Source organism: Sparus aurata, chromosome 14 (genome assembly GCF_900880675.1).
Source record: "Sparus aurata chromosome 14, fSpaAur1.1, whole genome shotgun sequence".
NCBI classification, from domain to species: Eukaryota; Metazoa; Chordata; class Actinopteri; order Spariformes; family Sparidae; genus Sparus; species Sparus aurata.
In genome coordinates, this window is record NC_044200.1 from 24,568,812 (window position 1) to 24,592,503 (window position 23,692).

General features: G+C 46.6%; 1 protein-coding gene across 1 annotated transcript in view; it reads right to left on the reverse strand.

Annotated features, from left to right (window-relative positions):
- Positions 1–23,692, reverse strand: part of LOC115595755 (NACHT, LRR and PYD domains-containing protein 14-like) — a 965,684-nt gene that overhangs the window by 613,857 nt on the left and 328,135 nt on the right.

Here is a 23,692-nt window from a genome sequence, read left to right on the forward strand (position 1 = left end):
TAAATGCAGAGTTTGTGATTTCTGCCTCCTCAATCAAATCAGACAGAAGACAGAAGCAGCGTGGGATCATGGGAGTTGTTGTCTTCATTGTTATACATCCACCGTGACTCAGACGGAGAGGTCATGATTTAAAGTTTTATTCACGTTGTGTTTGAGTCTCTCCTGGACGTTCTATCGACTGGCGACCAGATGAAACTGACCGTCCTGTCAGAACACTCTGGTTCTACCTGAAGCATCAGTGTCGGCTGTACGGAGCAGAATCAGCAGGCGGGAGTCCATCGGATGTTGACAGTTATTTGGGGTCCCATATCAGAATAAAACAATGTTGGGACCAAAGCAAACATAACTGAAATACTCAAAGTATTACTGAATCAAACATGTAAATAACCTCGATGGCTGATGAGCGACCCGGTCGGTGCGTCGCTGCGGCGCCTCCTCGCTCCGTCATCACTTGTTGTTGGGTGTGGATGTTTGGACGCTCTGACCTCTGCCAGGGACAATCAGCTGAAGAGCCCAGCAGCCGGCCCCTCGGCTCCGCTGGCCAATTTAAAGCTGCGAGCGGCGGCGGCAGCTCCCGGCCTGCAGCGCCGCATTACAGACCCTAATTGATTTTCCATTGTAATCTCAAGGTCCTGATGACATTCTGGACACACTCGCTCTCCCAGCGCCCATTAATACGTGTTCCTCTGCGGTGAATCTCTGCAGCAGCAGGGTGGAGGAGTGTCACCTCACAGCCGGAAGGGTGGAGGTCCAGTCCTCCATGTTTACACCACCAGGGACCCGGTTAGGATCCAGTTTTTGTGGCGATCGTCTGATGTGTTTGAGCTCAAATCAGCTCACAGAGAACTGCTCTTTCTTAGAAACACATGCTGACGTCTGAGCCCGACTGTGACAGAAGGTTCTGGTGTGCTGGACCCGACATAAAGGAGTCATGTTGGACTCATGGTGTGATTTCAGGCGCTGTGCTCTGAATGTGTCACAGGGTTTCTTACAGATGAGTCACATTATTCTGTGTGTGTTTGCAAACACCTGGATCTACACATCTGGTGTGAGTCACACACTCACACACATCCAGGACATTTATCGCCGTGGAAACTGGCGCTCCTCCGCCTCATCAGCATTCAGACGGTCACACCAGGAAAACAAACCTCACCTGCGAGCCGAGCGAGCACACAGACGCTAACTGGTGTCGAGACAATATTGTGGTTAATCTGCCGGATAATCCTCGGGAGGAGCAGGCGGAGGAGCGCCGGGCGCAGCAGCCGGCTGTGGTGGAGGGATTTCAGATTTCGGTCGGTCAGATGTGGCGTCTCTAAAACGCTGAATGGTGCCGAGAGGAGGCTGCGGCGCCAAGATAAGCAGCGATGGCGGCCGAGCTTTTCAAGACAACAGGCTGATGACTTCATTTATGGAGGACGGTCAGAGCGCTGAGAGGACAAAGACAGCGTGTCTCTGATCGCTTATCTGTCCGTCCTTCACGCCATTCAGACTGAAACAGAACAGAACAGAGCAGAACTGAACAGAACAGAACAGAACAGAACAGAACAGAACAGAACAGTTTGGATCAGGACCCTCGCTCGTCATCACGAGTCGTGACTGAACGTTTCCAACATGGCGTCTTCAGCTGCGGTGATTTCTCCTGCTCATTGGAAAACAAAAACAACAGCCCATGGAGCCTACATTACCCACAATGCAGTGTAGCCACTGTGTGACATCACTGGAGGCGACTCATCAGACAACAGGCTTCATATCACACAGTAATAACACGCTCTGATGACCTGAACACATCAGACTGCACACGAGGACGAACCAGACGACTCTTCAGAATGTTGAGCCGTTTCTTTAAACACACGAATAAAAACTCGTGTTCACGTTTGTAAGAAAGTCAAAGTCGATGACAACGTGACGCGAGTCCTTTAATAAAGCTGAAGAACGACGAAGGCTCCCGCAGGAAGAGAAGGAAACCGAGAGGTGACATAAAACACGAGACGACCGAATCAATCAGCCCGGCAGGCAGCTCATGTACCACACACACACACACACACACACACACACACACACACACACTCAGATCCATCATGGCGTCCCTGCAGAGCCCCGCGGCTGCAGAGACACTACAGTTGTTTTTATCGAGATAATGGCCCTCGCTCATTTAAAGGTGTCGCTGTGATTTATGGAAACGTTTCCCAGCAGCCCCCTGGATTAACATCTCTGACACACACACACACACACACACACAAACACACACACACGCACACACACACAAACACACACACACGCACACACACACACACACACACGCAGGCTGCAGATAAGAGATAAAATACATAGTTGATTTGGTCTCAGTGCTTCTTCGCTGCGTTCACTGATCACAGTTATAGAAAACATGTTTCTGACTTTCTTCTCCAAACTTCACAGAGACTTTTGTAAATCAGCTGCAACACTGATGCTGTTTTCATATTTAATGAATAACAACACAAACGTCAGTTTTGTCTCAATATCTATTGTGAAACATAAATCAAAGCTGTTCTTGTCTCTTCAAACTGTTTCTGTTTCTAACTCTGATGATCTTCCTCCTCTGAGCAGCACCAGCAGATAACATCTGGACCTGACGGTGGTGCTGTCGAGGAAACGATCAGGGAGTTTCCAACAACACGTCCCACGAGTCGCACGCTGAGGAGGAAGCCATTACCCACGCTGCACGGCGGCAGGCTCAACAAACAAACAAACAAACAAACAAACAAACACACTTCACTCTGTGAACGTGTGAACGGTTCACTGCTGCTGTTAACACCCTCCTCTTCATCACTCTCCTCTTCATCAGCCTCCTCTTCATCACCTTCCTCTTCATCACTCTCCTCTTCATCAGCCTCCTCTTCATCAGCCTCCTCTTCATCACTCTCCTCTTCATCACTCTCCTCTTCATCACCCTCTTCATCACCTTCCTCTTCATCACCCTCCTCTTCATCAGCCTCTTCTTCATCACCCTCCTCTTCATCAGCCTCCTCTTCATCACTCTCCTCTTCATCACCTTCCTCTTCATCAGCCTCTTCTTCATCAGCCTCCTCTTCATCACTCTCCTCTTCATCACCCTCCTCTTCATCACCTTCCTCTTCATCAGCCTCCTCTTCATCACTCTCCTCTTCTCTTCTTCATCAGCCTCCTCTTCATCAGCCTGCTCTTCATCAGCCTCCTCTTCATCAGCCTCCTCTTCATCAGCCTCTTCTTCATCACTCTCCTCTTCATCAGCCTCCTCTTCATCAGCCTCCTCTTCATCACCTTCCTCTTCATCACCCTCCTCTTCATCAGCCTCCTCTTCATCACCCTCTTCTTCATCAGCCTCCTCTTCATCACCTCTTCTTCATCAGCCTCCTCTTCATCAGCCTCCTCTTCATCAGCCTCCTCTTCATCAGCCTCTTCTTTATCACTATCCTCTTCATCAGCCTCCTCTTCATCAGCCTCCTCTTCATCACCTTCCTCTTCATCACCCTCCTCTTCATCACCCTTCTCTTCATCAGCCTCTTCTTCATCACCCTCCTCTTCATCAGCCTCCTCTTCATCACTCTCCTCTTCATCACCCTTCTCTTCATCACCCTCTTCTTCATCAGCCTCCTCTTCATCACCTCTTCTTCATCACTCTCCTCTTCATCACTCTCCTCTTCATCAGCCTCTTCTTCATCAGCGTCCTCTTCATCAGCCTCCTCTTCATCTTCCTCCTCCCAGACAGGAAACTCATCCGTCAGTCAGGAGCGTCTTCGCCGCCACCATGTTGTTTCTCTGTTCCACAGTCCCTCCCTCTCTGATTGGCTGACGGCTCTCGGCACGCTGTCACACTTTGTTTGATGAACGTTACTTTCAGTTTATGTCAGATTCAACAACGTGTCCGGACTCATCGAGCTGCTCCGACCTGTCCAGAGCAAATATGAAGGAAGACGCCAAAATGTTACTGAAGAAGAAAAATGATCCTCAATGATGTCTTCTTCTTCTTCTTCTCCTTCTTCTTCTTCTTCTTCTGACAGAAATTAAGATTCATGAACAAACTCTGGTATAAAGAACTGAAGGAGCTGCAATCATAATGAGAAAAACTTTAAACAGAACCAGAAACGTGTTGGACACACAAACTTTGTGACCTTGGTTTGTTATTTGGTTCTGTTCGGAGTTCCAGGATGAGGTTTTTCCGGTCTGAAATATCAGCTCATCAGTCTGAGGAAGGTCACCGTGAGCCGGATCATCAGAACTCTCTCACACCGTCCTGCCAGCTTTCCTCTGGTTTCGTTTTGCATCCTCGCTGATGTGGAAAGTTTTGTGCACGACTCTTGACAGAAGGTGAAAGGGACAGATCGGCCCGCGGGGACCGGTTCTGTTTCTGCGGCTTCCTTCATCTCAACCTGCAACAAACAGTGACGGAGGCGCTGACACTGCAGCGTCTCCGTCTGTCTGTTGTTCTTTTATCACAGACGTCTGACGGACGTCTCTGAGCCCTGAAGGGTTGAAGAGACACATGAAGCCCGACTGAGCTGGAGTCAGAGTGGAGACCGGCAACGTTTTGGATCAGATGTCGGAACATTTCCAGCCGTGTTTGGCTGATAGAAAATATATATTTTAGATGTTTTTGTGCCTAAAACTGAATATTTTGGACGAGACATTGTGACTGTTTTAGTTGTTTTTGTGGCCTCAGACAACAGACACATCTGATGAGACGCTGGGACACAACACAACATCTCCAGACAGAACCGTGGTCACAGAACCAGCTGACGTCGGGACATTTCGATCCTTCTGTGTGACAGAAAAACCTGATCTTGTGATGAGACAGCAGGACATTTCCAGACGTGTTGGAGACCAAAACTGAATATTTTGGACGAGACATTTTTCAGACGTGACAACAGAACTGATGCTGACAGATGATTCGCTCTGTGTTTGGTATCAGAGACGACATGAAGCCGGACAGGAAGTGACGACTGTGACTCTAGTGCTCATGTTAGCACGTTCGCTAACTTGTTCATAAGACATTTGCATTTAAAGCACCAGTCTGTCCAGTCAGCCCGTCTGATGCAGCAGAGAGAAGCAGGACAGACATCAGTGCTGAACACACACCGACAGCTCAGCTGGTCGGTGTGTGTTCTCGTCTGTCGTAGAATCACCAGGACGTCTCAGGACGTCTCAGGACGTCTCAGGACTGGTGAGTTTACCGTGTGGAGGCTGCACAGAGTCAGACATTACTGAGCTCACACTGAATATACTTCTGCTGCGGGCCGCTCAGCTCGTGGAACCGGATTTTCTTGTGGGTTTTTTGTGTTTGGACAGTCGCCCGGATCGGTACAACACGTCCAACTGTTCATCATCCAAACACAGACGGCCGTGCCAGGGACGGGCCTCCACAGGACTGAGAAAACAAACTGAAACACAACACTGCGTGTTTTCAGAGATCCTGTCCTGCCGTTCTCTTTAATGTGTCGTTAAGCTGTTTCAGTTCTGGGACTTCAAAGTGGATCATTTTCCTTCAGAACCACCGAGACTCTAATCTGCCTCTTTACACGTCTTATACAACACTGTGGGGAAACCTCCAGCACCGATCCTCCAGCGGGCCCGGGTCTCCAGCACCGGGCCTCCAGCGGGCCCGGGCCTCAAGCACCGGGCCTCCAGCACCGGGCCTCCAGCGGGCCCGGGCCTCCAGCACCGGGCCTCCAGCACCGGGCCTCCAGCGGGCCCGGGCCTCCAGCACCGGGCCTCCAGCGGGCCCGGGCCTCAAGCACCGGGTCTCCAGCGGACCGGAGCCGGGTCTCCAGGCTGTCAGAGAGTTTCTGCAGGACTCCCCTCGTCGCCTCCAACAGGAGCAGGAAGTGAAACATGCAGCGTGACGTGGCTGTAGAGAAACCCGTCAACAGCATGTCACGAAGAAATAAGAATGAATCAGAGCAGTTTGTAGATCAGCTGCAGGTTGGCACTTAATATGTGGATATATTATCACACATACATGTGATGTCAGTGTTGGTGGTGACACAGCCGAGTGTTTTTAATCAGACGTCTGCAGCCCGTCTGCTGGGAGGAAGCTGCTGTTTTAACACGTCAGGACACGTTCAGCTGAGTTTGTGGTAACCAAATATGGATATTATTGATGAGACGTCGGGAAGTTTCAGGAATATTTCAGCCACGTTTGAGGCAATAAAACCAGGCGGTCATGATAAGACGCCGGACATTTTCCTGCTTTGATTTTTACACGGGATGCCGGCTGTGTTTCAGATATTTTGAGCCCAAACAAGACATTTACCTGAACCTCACACCAGGAGCTGTCTGTACCTGAACACCTGCACAGGTGTCTCAACATGAAACTGATAGTGAACCAGGAGACGCAGTTACAGAACAATCACTGCCAACATCTGGTGCTGGTCGGGTCAATAAACCCACACACCTGCTACATGTTGTTATATTATTCTGGAGAATGAATGTCAGCATGCGTTTTATTTTACTGTTATTCTACATTTCAGGATTTCACAGTTTTTGAAGCATGAACAAAATAGAACAAATGATTTAACCTGACAGATTATACGTCCACTCTCAGACCCGGGTCTGTGGCAGCGGGCTCATGAGGCGGTCCACCAGAGAAGTCCTGGTCCTCCTGTTGGATCCTGAGGCGACCCGGACCAGAGGAGACGTGTGATCTCTCGGGTGGTCCGGGTCTCTGACCAGCTGGACTGTTGTGGAAACCTTCACCAGAACAGTTCTACGTTGACCCACAGGTGCAGTGAGCAGTAACATGCTGAGGTTCACAGATCAGGATCTCCTCTCTGACACTCAGATTAACATCTCGTCATTATGAGACGCTGGTAAATGAATCAGAGCTGCAGCAGCCGAGACTGAGAGATCTGCTCATCAGCAGATGTTATCTCATGTTCTCAGATATCTTTCTTAATTATCTTTTTATCTCTCGGCCACAAAACGAAAGCTTGAGGTTACAATCAACATGTTGTTGTTCTGCAGAGACACTGAAAGTTTCCATTTACAGTCAGTTAGACTCTTCAGGGCCGTCCGGAGGTCGCCTGGTGGTTTACAGGTAACGTCACTGAGCATGAACCACGATGAGTGTTTGTTGTCTTTGTTACGTGTCGTTCTAATAAACACGTGAAATAACGAACAAAACAAACAAATTAAGGAGAACGATTCTATTTATTAATTGTGTTTGATGCTGCAGGAGCTCGAGGTCGACTCAGAGTTGTGTTTCAGGCTTTCTCTCTGAGAGTTGGTGTTTTCCTTCAGCAGCCTTCTGGTCTACAGGTGGACCTGCTCACCTGTCGGCCCACAACACGAGGCTGCAGGTTAGAAAAGCAGCGACGCAGGAAACAACAACATCCCACATGTCTCAAGGATCCTGAAAGCAGAATATTTTAAGTCTGTTTGGGTCATTATGTGGTGACTGACTTGTTTCTTCAGCATCAGATCCAGTTCATTCTGTTCCTGAACCGATCTGGACCGACCCGCTGGCTGTGTTAACCTTCATGTGTAGCTCAGCAGGACCGCCTCAGGCCTCGTTCAGCCGCTCACGTGTCCGAATCATCGCAGGCGCCGTGAATTCCTTCAGTGTTTTGGGAAAACAAACGCACCTCGGAGGACATGTGCACGACTTCCACGTCAGCGATGTGAGTCTGTGAGCAGCCGTCACAGCCGAGTGGTCTGATTGTAAGGAGGGCAGTTTAACATCGCAGCCAGTGACAGGCCCACTTAATTTAAAGATTCATCCTCCGGCCCGCAGCAGGTTAATGCCCCTCCTGAGTATTGGGAGTTAAGTCCACGACTTCACCTTATTGATCAGGAAGATTTAACATCACTCCTGCGCCGCTCGTCCCTGCAGAGGCTCAATAAAGCTCCTCAACTCATCTCATCGGTGACAACACATGATACCGCAGCCAATGACTGTCGGCCATGATGGATCGCATGTCCGAGGTCTGACGGGCGGCGCAGCAGCGTGTGCTGGATGTTCCTGAGTGAAGGACGGCGGACCGCTCGCACTCTGAAGGTCGCAGAGAGGATGATTTATGAAAGCCATGCAGGGACTTTCCCCTCTCGCTCCGTCTGCAGTGAAATATGTCGCTCTGTGAGAGGACGAGGATCCATTCAGCCTCATCAGAACCGGGATCGCCTGGACACGCACGTGGATGAGATCAGAACTCTGCAGGGACACGTACAAACACCTGGTGATGAGTTAGAACTGCTCTCGTCTCCAAGCTTCAGTTATTTTCACATTTTGTTCTACGACGTAAAAAAAAACGTTAAAACACCCACGATGGAATTAAGAACATTTACAGGTCTGAAAACAGGTGGTTGCTAAACGAGACTACAGAGGATGTTGGTATGAAGAGACGAGCAAACGCAACGGATCATCAGAACCGGGACAACAGATGACTCGACAAAGACTGAACTAAAGACTGGACTTAAATGATTTGATCCATTTGGTCCAATCACACCTGTAAAGTCGGACCTGAGCTGCTGACGCTGGTGATTTAGCAACAGCAGCTAATTCTATCCATGTTAAGCGAGCTGGTTGCTATGAGAGAGTCCACTTCCTGGTTTCTGAGGATCGTGGCTGACACGCTGACTCCATTTGTTTGTAGGAGAAATGTGTTCCCAGTAGTTTTATCGCCTAGAACCTCGAATAAAAACCGGATAATAAGTTTCACAGCGTTCTCTTTGAGCTCTGAGGTTAGAAACATTCTCCTAAAATCAATCAATTGTAATCTGAGACCAGAACCAGTTCAGCTGGAAGCAGCTGGATTCTAATTAAATCAGGTGGTTTGATTCTAACGACAGGTGAGGAATCACTGCGATTAAAGAGAGAAAACAAGACTGATGGCGGCGTGATTACACACCGCCATCCTCCCGTCACACCATCGATCCTCTCTGCTCCGCCTGCAGCCCGTCAGCCGGGTGCTCAGGTGGTCTCACGCAGGGATCAGGGGGGCGGAGCCAGAGCTGGAGGCCTCTCCGGTGTGCCGCCTCCTGGCCCCGGCCCCCCGGCCCCCCGGCCCCCCCGGGCCATCCTCAACCCCTGCCACGCAGGACGACAGATGGCCGACTTCCCACAACAACATGCGCGGCTGCAGCGAGATGCCAAAGCTCCTGCACCGCCTCCATCACGGCCGCAGAGTCCGGAGGCACTCAGGTTTTTAGGTTAACGCTCAAGAAGGGAGCGATGAAGGAGAGCAGCTGATCAGCAGGTCCAAACAACCAGGATATATTTAGTCACTGATGCATCATGGGTAAAAAAAAACAGACCGGCTCGACACAGAATTCAATCTGAACATCCTCAATCCCTGAAGCATGACCTGACTGTCCTCTGAAGCTTTTATAAAGAGCGACACGTTCCTCTTCACCTGCACCATCACTGTGCTTTAAAGGAACAGTACACTCAAAACTGAAAAGTCACCTACATCTCTACTGACTCCCTGCCAGAAGCCCCGAGATCTGGATCAGCAGCCACTTTAGACAGTTTATCCCCCCGACCCAAATACTATATGCTCATAATTGTGTCAGCGTAGTTCCATCCCGACACGAACAGGACGAGAGGAAGACATTTTAAAAATGGCAGCACATCTGTGTGATGTCGAGCATAGAGACAAACTGACCACTGAACAGCTGGGACGAGATCGGACGGTGGTGCAGGAGAAGCGGAGGTCCAGGTGAGACCGACCTGAAGGTAAGTGGAAGTAGGAGGGCGGTGACGTCACATCATGTGACACAGATCAATCTGCTTCTGTACAGCAAGGACATGGAGCAAAACATGGAGATACATTGTAATGCTTCCTCTTGCAATATGATCATCTGAGCACCGCTGGTGACTAATATGGAGATACTGAAGAACTTCACTTTTACAACATTGATGCGACAAAACTAAAGTATACTTTCTTCTTCACTCACACAGATGAACTATATCGTCACACGATCGTCTTCACAGCGTATTGATTGTTGCAGGATTGCTGTCGAGTGACTCTCACATTCAAACTCTCACACATTACAGCTGAGTTTATTAAATGTGGGCCCATGGAGCAATAACAGGCGTTGTAAAGATGGTTAAGTGTTCGCAGCGTGCAGCTGGTTATCAGCGTGCTGCTTCAGCGCAGAGACAAAAGATGTAAACAGTGACGAGTCTCATTAAATCTGCAGCAGCCGCAGGAGATGTTGTTCTGCTGAAACATCAGCGTGTGACGCTCTGAACGTTTAAACTGCTTCTTTCACAAGCTGAGAAAATGTGTCTCACACACACACACACACACACACACACACACACACACACACACACACCATAGTGGGAGATTATGCACATGAAGCCTGCAGGGAGCCGGACTGTTGCTGAGCTGAGAGGCTTATATCTGAGACCAGGAAACAGAAACAGACAACTGAAGGCTGAACACACACACACACACACACACACACACACACACACACACACACACACACAGACAGACACACACACACACACTACTATATAATTGTAAGTAGCGTAACGTTTACAGTGATATTACAGTAATGTGCTGTGTTTTGACAGTAAACCAAACAGCAATCATTCAGTCAGAGGCCTGTAATAAGCCCGTCCAATCATGTTATCTCATTGAACTGTCTGTCTACCTGTCTGTCTACCTGTCTGTCTCCCTGTCTGTCTCCCTGTCTGTCTACCTGTCTGTCTACCTGTCTGTCTCCCTGTGCACTCACTGACTGGAGGTGGATGTGTTGCTAAAGCTATTAGACACTTAGCAGCAGAGAACAAAATAAAAATGAAGCAGATGAGACGGATCTGGTTTCCATTTACTCCCTCTCACCTCCCGCACAGCTGTCGGGTCGAGCCGGGCCTCTCAGCACCACCACAGTTAAACCTTTTATCAGATTTAAAATGACGGCATTATTTATATGAATATTGAGCTCAAATAGCTGAAAAGGAGAGAATTTCTATTGTTTGTTTTCTAAATGTGACTTTTTCTCTCTGCTGTTGTGAGCAACATAAAAAAAGCTGTGCAGATTTTAAAATATTAAAATGGAAATGCTTTGTTGTATTTCTCCACATGGGAAGTCAACTCCAACAAATGTTTATGTATTAGATAAACTGCACATGTATTATGTATTCAGTGATTCATGACACCGCTGTTGCCACGGCTGCCAAGATTTCTAAGAAATGGTGAATTATTTTGTTGCTACTGCACTGACAGCATGTGAAGCTGCTGGAAAAGGTGCACAGCGGTTATTTCTATTTGACTTCTTTTTATTATTATTTATATTCCAGAATAGCAGACTCCTAAGCCAAAATCTCATAATAAGGTTAACTTATTAATCAATAAGCTGACTTTAATGGGGATGTGTGAGAGGCTAGTTTGTTTCTGCAATTGAAAGTCTCATAAAAACATAAAAAAAAACTGGCATGATCATATGATAAGTAGCATAACGTTAATCAGTCTGTGAAGAAAATACTACGGTAATTTAACGGTAACATAAATGAAAATCACAGTATTATATTGTGCTTCTACAATGATCCAGACACCATGTTACAGTGAAAATACAGTATTTTTATGTAATATTACATTATGATACTGTAGTAAGGATCTGAAGTTATTGTAACAGATACAGAAGTATCTGCAGCTGTATCTCCAGACTACACAGCAGCTTTACTCCTCGAATAGAGGAGTAAAGCTGCTGTGTAGTCTGGAGAAGATTGATCTCAGACTGAAAAAGAATGATTGAATCTGTGTTATATTTTGATATAAGATACTTATAATCCAGATAAACTGCTGATGTTCCCTTGAGTGAATCATTTTCCCTCCCATTTATTTCCCCTGCAGGTTTGAGGATTTGCACTTTTCTGACCTTCTGCTGCCACACAGTGAGATAATCTCCAGCCAGGTGTTGTGCATGTTAACAGCCTGTGCTGTCTGTTGAGTATTAGCATGAAGTCTGTCTTACATTAAGCTTCCAGTTTCCCTTAAATGTTCCTGCAGCTCACACTTCAAAGAGAGCTCCTCATCGCATCCAGTAAAACGTAATCCTCCCACACTAACAGCTGTCTGTCAGAGCCGTGAGTCCACATTCACTCACTGCAGGATTCTCCACATGGTCGTGTCAGTAAAAATTCCGGGTCAGAACCCTTTCAGCAGCTTGCTCGGTTAATTTATGTGAGGTAGCTAATGGAGAAATCCATCCTGGGTTCAGTAGCCACAGTTTGTTTTGACTTTGGATGCTGTTGTGTGGATATATTCCAGGTGTGACCTCCCTCAAACTTTTGATTTAATAGAGTCAACTTCTTATAACCATTATTTCATCTGGAGTTAAAAAAACAAACATGTGCATTAGGTTCTTCTAAATAAAACCTATAATGTCAGAAATATCTGTAAGGACGTGACCTCTGTGTCCTCACAGCTCCTGGACACAAAGCTGCACTTTGTCCAGACTTCAGCCTCAAAGGTTCATTTTTAGGCTCACCTAATTACACATAATTTTACCTCAACTAATTGACGGGAAACAAACTGTGGGTGTGTCTGGCCTGCTGTTGTTTACTCAGGAAGAGGACGCTCTGGAGAGGCAGCCGCTCGCCTGCTTGTGTCAGGAAATAACAGCCGTGTTTGCCCTCTGAGTCTGCAGAGCGCTCGCCTGCTTATTTCTGCTCATTATGTTTTTTCCATCCCGGTCTGAGGGCGGCTGTAGTGCTGCGGTCCTCCTGCCAAATGTGTGCCCTAGTTGCAGTTGGCAGCGCTTCTCAGGCCGCGATCCAATGTACACAGTGCACCTGTCAGCCCTGACAGGACAGGACAGCCTTGTTCTTACCTGCAGGAGAAAATGTGGCTGCACAGGATTTACTTATGTAAACTAGGAGCCCTGAAGAGGATAATGTGTCGCTTGACTTATAATCGATGACTCACAAAGTGACGAGCTGGAGCAAATATGTTGGTGGTGAAAAGTTCAAACTGTAAACATCAGAGCAGAAACACAAACTGAGACGTTAAAGTTACTCATTTGATAATCTGCTGTCATTAACAAAAAATGCTCCCATAGTTTTATTTACACACTTCTTAAAACACCCTCTTCACTGCAGCTGCACGGAGCATTTATGTTTTTTTGGTTGTTTTTAGATTTTAAAAGTCTCCCGATGTTAAGCAGAATACTGCGATGATGTTTTACTGTGAGGCTCCAGAAATGTTTTGTTCCAGTTAACACAGTGACCTTTCTACCTGTCTGCTCTACTCAGGGAGACGCTGAAGAGGTCGGTGTGTTTACCTGGAAAACTGACATTAGCAGGAGGAGAGGAGGACTTTATATCATCAGGAGGAGGAGAGGAGGACTTTATATCATCAGGAGGAGAGGAGGACTTTATATCATCAGTAGGAGAGGAGGACTTTATATCATCAGGAGGAGGAGAGGAGGACTTTATATCATCAGGAGGAGGAGGAGGACTTTATATCATCAGGAGGAGAGGAGGACTTTATATCATCAGGAGGAGGAGAGGAGGACTTTATATGATCAGGAGGAGGAGAGGAGGACTTTATATCATCAGGAGGAGGAGGAGGACTTTATATCCTCAGGAGGGAGAGGAGGATTATATCATCAGGAGGAGGAGAGGAGGACTTTATATCATCAGGAGGAGAGGAGGACTTTATATCAATCAGGAGGAGGAGAGGAGGACTTTATCATCATCAGGAGGAGGAGGAGGACTTTATATCATCGGGAGGAGAGGAGGACTTTATATCATCAGGAGGAGGAGAGGAGGACTTTATATCATCAGGAGGAGGAGGAGGAGGACTTTATATCACCAGGAGGAGGAGAGGAGGACTTTATATCATCAGGAGGAGGAGAGGAGGACTTTATATCATCAGGAGGAGGAGAGGAGGACTTTATATCATCAGGAGGAGGAGAGGAGGACTTTATATCATCAGGAGAGAGGAGGACTTTATAATCAGGAGGAGGAGAGGAGGACTTTATATCATCAGGAGGAGGAGAGGAGGACTTTATATCATCAGGAGGAGGAGAGGAGGACTTTATATCATCAGGAGGAGGAGAGGAGGACTTTATATCAGGAGGAGGAGAGGAGGACTTTATATCATCAGGAGGAGGAGAGGAGGACTTATATATCATCAGGAGGAGGAGAGGAGGACTTTATATCATCAGGAGGAGGAGAGGAGGATTTATATCATCAGTAGGAGAGAGAGGACTTTATATCATCAGGAGGAGAGGAGGACTTTATATCATCAGGAGGAGAGGAGAGGAGGACTTTATATCATAGGAGGAGGAGAGGAGGACTTTATATCATCAGGAGGAGAGGAGGACTTATATCATCAGGAGGAGAGGAGGGACTTTATATCATCAGGAGGAGGAGAGGAGGACTTTATATCAGGAGGAGGGAGAGGAGGACTTTATATCATCAGGAGGAGGAGAGGAGGACTTTATATCATCAGGAGGAGGAGGAGTTCATCAGGAGGAGAGGAGGACTTTATCTTATCAGGAGGAGGAGGAGAGGAGGACTTTATATCATCAGGAGGAGAGGAGGACTTTATATCATCAGGAGGAGGAGAGGAGGACTTTATATCATCAGGAGGAGGAGAGGAGGACTTTATCTTATCAGGAGGAGGAGAGGAGGACTTTATATCATCAGGAGGAGAGGAGGACTTTATATCATCAGGAGGAGGAGAGGAGGACTTTATATCATCAGGAGGAGGAGAGGAGGACTTTATATCATCAGAGGAGGAGAGGAGGACTTTTATCTTATCAGGAGGAGGAGAGGAGGACTTTATATCATCAGGAGGAGAGGAGGACTTTATATCATCAGGAGGAGGAGAGGAGGACTTTATCTTATCAGGAGGAGGAGAGGAGGACTTTATCTTATCAGGAGGAGGAGAGGAGGACTTTATATCATCAGGGGGAGAGGATGACTTTATCTCATCAGGAGGAGGAGAGGAGACTTTATATCTCAGGAGGAGGAGAGGAGGACTTTATATCATCAGGAGGAGGAGGGGAGAGGAGGACTTATATCATCAGTGAGGGAGAGGAGGACTTTATATCATCAGGAGGAGGAGAGGAGGACTTTATATCATCAGTAGGAGGAGAGGAGGACTTTATATCATCAGGAGAGGAGAGAGGACTTATATCATCAGGGAGGAGAGAGGACTTTATATCATCAGGAGGAGGAGAGGAGGACTTTATATCATCAGGAGGAGAGGAGGACTTTATATCATCAGGAGGAGGAGAGGAGGACTTTATATCATCAGGAGGAGGAGAGGGAGGACTTTATTCATCCTGCAGGAGGAGAGGAGGGACGTTATATCATCAGGGAGGAGAGGAGGACTTTATATCATCAGGAGGAGGAGAGGAGGACTTTATATCATCAGGAGAGAGAGGAGGACTTATATCATCAGGAGGAGAGAGGAGGACTTTATATCATCAGGAGGAGGAGAGGAGGACTTTATATCATCAGGAGGAGAGGAGGACTTTATATTATCAGGAGGAGAGGAGGACTTTATATCATCGGAGGGAGGAGGACTTTATATCATCAGGAGAGGAGAGGAGGACTTTATATCATCAGGAGGAGAGGAGGACTTTATATCATCAGGAGGAGGAGGAGGACTTTATATCATCAGGAGGAGGAGGAGAGGAGGACTTTATATCATCAGGAGGAGGAGAGGAGGACTTTATATCATCAGGAGGAGGAGAGGAGGACTTATATCATCAGGAGGAGGAGAGGAGGACTTTATATCATCAGGAGGAGGAGAGGAGGACTTTATATCATCAGGAGGAGGAGAGGAGGACTTTATATCATCAGGAGGCGGAGAGGAGGACTTTATATCATCAGGAGGAGGAGAGGAGGATTTATATCATCAGGAGGAGGAGAGGAGGACTTTATATCATCAGGAGGAGGAGAGAGGACTTTATATCATCAGGAGGAGGAGAGGAGGACTTTATATCATCGGAGGAGAGGAGGACTTTATATCATCAGGAGGAGGAGGAGGAGGAGGAGGACTTTATATCATCAGGAGGAGGAGAGAGGAGGACTTTATCTTATCAGGAGGAGGAGAGGAGGACTTTATATCATCAGGAGGAGAGGAGGACTTTATATCATCAGGAGGAGGAGAGGGGACTTTATCATCATCAGGAGGAGGAGAGGAGGACTTTATATCATCAGGAGGAGGAGAGGAGGGACTTTATCTTATCAGGAGGAGGAGAGGAGGACTTTATATCATCAGGAGGAGAGGAGGACTTTATATCATCAGGAGGAGGAGAGGAGGACTTTATATCATCAGGAGGAGGAGAGGAGGACTTTATATCATCAGGAGGAGAGAGAGGAGGACTTTATATCATCAGGAGGAGGAGAGGAGGACTTTATATCATCAGGAGGAGGAGGGAGGACTTTATATCATCAGGAGGAGGAGAGGACTTTATATCATCAGGAGGAGGAGAGCGAGGAACTTATATCATCAGGAGGAGGAGAGGAGGACTTTATATCATCAGGAGGAGGAGAGGAGGACTTTATATCATCAGGAGGAGGAGAGGAGGACTTTATATCCTCAGGAGGAGGAGAGGAGGACTTTATCTTATCAGGAGGAGGAGAGGAGGACTTTATATCATCAGGAGGAGAGGAGGACTTTATATCATCAGGAGGAGGAGAGGAGGACTTTATATCATCATCAGGAGGAGGAGAGGAGGACTTTATATCATCAGGAGGAGGAGAGGAGGACTTTATCTTATCAGGAGGAGGAGAGGAGGACTTTATATCATCAGGAGGAAGAGGAGACTTTATATCATCAGGAGGAGGAGAGGAGGACTTATATCATCAGGAGGAGGAGAGGAGGACTTTATATCATCAGGAGGAGGAGGAGGACTTTATATCATCAGGAGGAGGAGAGGAGGACTTTATATCATCAGGAGGAGGAGAGGAGGACTTTATATCATCAGGAGGAGGAGAGGAGGACTTATATCATCAGGAGAGGAGAGGAGGACTTTATATCATCAGGAGGAGGAGAGGAGGACTTTATATCATCAGGAGGAGAGGAGGACTTTATATCATCAGGAGGAGGAGAGGAGGACTTTATATCATCAGGAGGAGGAGAGGAGGACTTTATATCATCAGGAGGAGGAGGGGAGGACTTTATATCATCAGGAGGAGGAGAGGAGGACTTTATATCATCAGGGGAGGAGAGGAGGACTTATATTCATCAGGAGGAGGAGAGGAGGACTTTATATCATTCAGGAGGAGGAAGAGGAGGACTTTATATCATCAGGAGAGGAGAGGAGGACTTTATATCATCAGGAGGAGGAGAGGAGGACTTTATATCTATCAGGAGGAGGAGAGGAGGACTTTATATCATCAGGAGGAGGAGAGGAGGACTTTATATCATCAGGAGGAGGAGAGGAGGACTTTATATCATCAGGAGGAGGAGAGGAGGACTTTATATCATCAGGAGGAGAGGAGGACTTTATATCATCAGGAGGAGGAGAGGAGGACTTTATATCATCAGGAGGAGGAGAGGAGGACTTTATATCATCAGGAGGAGGAGAGGAGGACTTTATATCATCAGGAGGAGAGGAGGACTTTATATCATCAGGAGGAGGAGAGGAGGACTTTATATCATCAGGAGGAGGAGAGGAGGACTTTATATCATCAGGAGGAGGAGAGGAGGACTTTATATCATCAGGAGGAGGAGAGGAGGACTTTATATCATCAGGAGGAGGAGAGGAGGACTTTATATCATCAGGAGGAGGAGAGGAGGACTTTATATCATCAGGAGGAGGAGAGGAGGAACTTTATATCATCAGGAGGAGGAGAGGAGGACTTTATATCATCAGGAGGAGGAGAGGAGGACTTTATATCATCAGGAGGAGGAGAGGGGACTTTATATCATCAGGAGGAGGAGAGGAGGACTTTATATCATCAGGAGGAGGAGAGGAGGACTTTAACTTATATCAGGAGGAGGAGAGGAGACTTTATATCATCATAGGAGGAGGAGAGGAGGGACTTTATATCATCAGGAGGGAGAGGAGGACTTTATATCATCAGGAGGAGAGGAGGACTTTATATCATCAGGAGGAGGAGAGGAGGACTTTATATTCATCAGGAGGAGGAGAGGAGGACTTTATATCATCAGGAGGAGGAGAGGAGGACTTTATATCATCAGGAGGAGGAGAGGAGGACTTTATATCATCAGGAGGAGGAGAGGAGGACTTTATATCATCAGGAGGAGGAGAGGAGGACTTTATATCATCAGGAGGAGGAGAGGAGGACTTTATATCATCAGGAGGAGGAGGGAGGACTTTATCTTATCAGGAGGAGAGAGAGGAGGACTTTATATCATCAGGAGGAGGAGAGGAGGACTTTATCTTATCAGGAGGAGGCGGAGAGGAGGACTTTATATCATCAGGAGGAGAGGAGGACTTTATATCATCAGGAGGAGAGGAGGACTTTATATCATCAGGAGGAGGAGAGGAGGACTTTAATACATCAGGAGGAGGAGAGGAGACCTTTATATCATCAGGAGGAGAGGAGGACTTTATATCATCAGGAGGAGAGGAGGACTTATATCATCAGGAGGAGGAGGGGAGGACTTTATATCATCAGGAGGAGAGGAGGAACTTTATCTTATCGGAGGAGGAGGAGGGAGGACTTTATCATCAGGAGGAGGGAGGATTTATATCATCAGGAGGAGAGGAGGACTTTATAATCATCAGGAGGAGAGGAGGACTTATCTTATCAGGAGGAGGAAGAGAGAGGACTTTATATCTCATCAGGAGGAGGAGAGGAGGACTTTATATCATCAGGAGGAGGAGAGGAGGACTTTATATCATCAGGAGGAGAGGAGGACTTTATATCATCAGGAGGAGGAGGGAGGACTTTATATCATCAGGAGGAGGAGAGGAGGACTTTATATCATCAGGAGGAGAGGAGGACTTTATATCATCAGGAGGAGGAGAGGAGGACTTTATATCATCAGGAGGAGAGGTGGAGTGGGTTTATAATTTGGGTGAACTGTTCCTTTAAGAATCATTAGCATGCTCACCTTATCTTGTGCTAAAAGGGCCAAAAAGGTGTCAGATGAATGTGAATCCCAGTTTAATGTTCACACTCAGTTTCCATCAGCTGGTTGAATGTAACCTCTCAGTTTGTGTTTGTGTTGGTAACATGACGCTCGCTGTCGAGCCGTCACGTCTCTGAGCTTCACGAGCTCTGCATCCTTTTCATCTGCAGCACAACACACGTCGAGCTGCGTGCCATGAACATACATTATCACATCAAAGAACTACAGTACAGTGAAATGTAATTCTCCACAGAAATGAACATTTCACATCCAACCACATGAGGAGATGTTGATCTAGATTTATAAAACCAAGTGTCACTCGAACATATTCTGTCTGTTCCACTGGAAAACCATTTGCATCACATGTCGGAGGTGTGGAAAAGCTTCTTGTAATCATTCTAACTGAGTCCATCTGCCTCAGACGGGCTCCTCATCTGGTTCTGATCCGACCTCTTCACTTTAATTCTGCTCTAAACCTCCATCCAGACTCCTGACTGACCCGTTGTACCATCAGGTCTGAGTTGAATCATTTCCTCCTGAAAGCTTTTTTGGAAAACTGTGAAAAGTGTTTTCTTTATTTTCCGTCTGTACGGCTCAGCTATATTTACTCCGACGCTCCACCTGGCAGTTTGGAAGGGCACGACCTCAGCGACCTCGTTAGTGATGACGTCACATCGTCCAGCAGCTGAAGCACACACACCTTCTTAACTCTCTCTGGAGGTTTTCACTCTCACATACAGCAGAGCTAAGATATCAGATTTGATCATGTGTTGGTTACCACAGGAAAGCTAATTCTACCAGTGTATATTGTCTGTGTTGTTGTGATGTTCTGCTCCTCTCTGTACCGGACCGGTCCTCCCCTGGTCTGGATCTCTGCTGTATCCAAACGAGGAGCCAGATATCACACGGTTCCTGTGTATTTTTACTTTTGATGTGCTTTAATGCTCCAGCTGTCAGAGCGTCGATCCTCACACATTATCACATTCGGGCTCGGAGGTGTTTCAGCCTCTTTGTGCCCTTTAGCGGCTCGGTGAAGCTCCCAGGTCAGCGTTGAACCGGGCCTCAGATTGTCATCAGAGTGGAACTTTCTCAGGACGTTGTTTTTCTGCAACGGGATGGGCTCGCCGATTAAAAATAAACCACGCTGACCAATGGGAAGTGATGCGTGTGCCAACCGCCGAGACGTATCCTCGGCAACCGGGCTCGCCCCTCCGGTTTGTGAGTGTGTGGTGTTGCCTGGCAACCAGCGTCCCTCGGTCACGGGCCTGGATGACTTCGCTGTGACGGCGTGGGCGAGAGGATCGTCTTGTTTACCCTACCTTTAAAAAGGGGGCGAGTGGATATCCATGATCCTGTCAGAAGCTCCCAGAGGAGCGAGGCCAGACAGGAAGTGATGTCAGCACCCTCGGGGGCTCTGTTTCTACGCTTGTGAAGAACTTTGTGACCCGGTTACAAACTGCTTCAAGCTGAAAACCAACATTCATAAAAGAAAATAGGAAAATGGATGAATATATACTCTGATACAACTACTAATAGCAGTCTTACTCACACACAGCCTGATTTAAAGACGCTTTCGTGGTCATTGTTTGTTTTTGTTTCACTTCCTGGTTGGAGCCCTGAGTGTGAGCAGGAGGATAATCGCCGAGGCTCCCGCAGAAATATGTGGCCGGAGAGCTGAGCGCTGACCCAGAAACACCGGCGAGCCTCGTCAGCCCGAGCAGGAAGCGCGTGAGCAAAATGAAAACGGACAAGCAGAAAGATGAGCGCTAAACTTCTGACCTGCAGAATAAAGATGACGTGAAGGATCTGAATCAGCAGCTGAAAGAACTGAGGAGGAAATCTGTTTCTGCTCCAGCACAACATATTCTCACACTCCTCCGTGTGATCGCTTTAACTGATTCACTGTGAATCACTGACAGAAGTCGGTCGGTCCCTGTAAAGTAAAGCTGCTTTTATTTATTAAAATATGTATTTTCTAGTCTGTCTACAGTCAGAGTCAGAGTGAGGGAGGCAGCCGGAGAACCAGGCTAAACATGAGTCCCGTCAGATCTTCATTAGGTGTTTAACATTGAAGACAACATCTCCCATGATGCCACGCTGCTTCCAGTATGTCTTCACACACTGTGGGTTTAATGCTGCATGTACGCGCTCCTCAGATGGTCGAGGAAGTCGTTCTTGAACTGAACTCTGCAACTGACGGACAAACACTTTCTCTGAGAACATCCGGGTGAATTTAACCAGTCGGAAAAACATTATTCTGACAGCACTTGAACGCACCGTAACTACAGGACTGAATCCAAATGAGAAATCCTGAGACAGTTTGTGGACAGGCGTCCATATAATTGTGGCCACCTCAGCTTCACTTATCTGTTATAGTTGAACAGTTTTTAGGAAACTTTGAGTCTGTTTGTGTTGGAATCAGCTCCGAACAGCTGACTGAGATTTTCCACTCTTTTAAAGACAAAGTAAAGATGTCCTGCAGTGAATATCTGCCGGTGGACAGAGTTCAGTGGACCATCAGAAGACAATCAGCATTGTGTAAGCACAAATACTGGAAAAATATGCATATTTGCCCGATATTAGACACACGTATTAGTAATCTGAGGGGGATTTTCAGCTTGGCACTAATTACTTCCAGACATATTCCCTCCCGTACGTATGAGTGGGCCTCTGGAATCACCTGGAGAGATTCATTCTCTAAAACCTCAAAGAAAACCTCAACAGGGACGAGCGAGTTGTTACTGAAGCTCTTCTCCCAAAACTCACCAGCTTTTCTCTCTCTCAATGCTTTGATGAGGATTCAGGAATCTGTGAGGAGTAAAACATGTTTCTCTCTCCGGTGTAGCAAACAAGTTAACAAGCAGGAGAGACAGAAAACACCTCATGAATATACGCAGCGAAGGAAACAACAAGTGTGTCTGTAAGTCTTTATTTAACCACAGTGAGTCTGATGGGACGGGTTTATGATTCAGAAAGGAAAAACTACAAATTATTGGACCTTAGAGTTCATGCTGATGATAGCCTGCGTCACTTCCTGCTCTGTATGAAACACACAGACTCCATGTTTCTACTCAGAGACAGAAAGAAGTTCATGTAGAACATTTGCTGAATGAACAAGAAGGTCCAAGTAATGCAGAATGAGTCAGAGACAGAGTTTCACAGAGTTTATAAAGTGTCTCCAACTCAACAACTCACTAAACTGACACATTTGTTAAGGGAGTCTGGGGACTTTCTCCACGGGGACAAAGAAGGAGCCTATATTGTTCCTGTTTAGTGTCTTTGTAACATGTGACATGTTTAGATCAATAACATGTTTCTTCTTTCATAAATGGAGTGTAAATGGTGACATCAGTGTAAACAGTGTGTTCAAACAGCTGATCAATGTTGGCAGGTAAGACTTTAGCACTTTAGACACAGAAGCAGACAGGCTGGTACAGACATGCTGCCACAAACTGACACTTTTTACAAGGAGACAAACAACTTCAGCTGAAAGATTTAATGCTGAATTTACAACAAGGACACAATGACTTACAATCTGTCACACACACAGTTTCACAATGTTAGAAAGTTTGTTTGAACTCAACAACTCCTTAAATCACCACATTTGTTAATGGAGTCTGGTGATGTTGTTAGGTCTCAGGACGGACAAACCGAGCAACTGCCTGACAGCAGCTTTTATATCTTAGCAGCCAATCGGACCAGGTGAGCTCAATTCTACCTGACGACCTTTAACTCAGGGCTCAGGTGAGGCTGTTTGCTCTTAATTGAACTCTGAAGATCAGTTAGTCCAACAGATGGAGCTCAGTTTATTGTGAAGAGATCAGATATTAACATTAACAGTGAGTGCAAAAGAAGTCACACAACAAGTTAATTCACAATGAAACAAGCATGAGCTACACATGACACAACACTCATGTGAGTCAGTTTTTGTGCTGTTAATTCAAAATCACTTTCCTTAGATTAACAAAATGTCATTTTAAACATATTAATGGAGAATATTGAATACAAATCTGGGTGAACTTGTGTTTATATATTTATTTTTTAGACCTTTAAAGAGGCGCTAGGTAGCTACAAACTCAGAAATATATATTTTTCTCCATCAGTGAATAAACAAGCTGTACACAGAGGACAATAAGGTCCCAGAACACTGTGTGAGGCTAGAGAGGTGGCTGGGTCCGCCACATATAAACACAGTAAAACTGTATAAACTGTGTTGTTCATTAAAGTCTGTTTGTTGATTCATTCATGAAAAAGAGTTGATTATTAACTTTTCTTCTTTAAAACTACAGACTGCTCCTTTAATTCTGTCTGTCAGACTGGAACACGTCTCAATGCTTAATGATTAAACTTCATCAAAGAGCTCCATCATGCGCCTTTAATGATTCATCTATGAAAATGTGACGAGATCAATAACCAGCTTCTTCATTCCGAGCATGAACTGAGTCCCGTCTGTTGACCGATCAATAAACGAGCTGATCATTGACGGGATTATCAGGTGACAGTTCCTCTGAACATTCAAATGTTGAACAGGATCCACAGAGGAGTTTGTTCAACAGATTACTTTATAACCGTCCAGCGTCAGAAATATGAGCGTTACTCATCTCGTGTGTCTGATAACGAGACAAGCCTTTTATTGGCGGCTCATAAAGTGGTTTAGATAA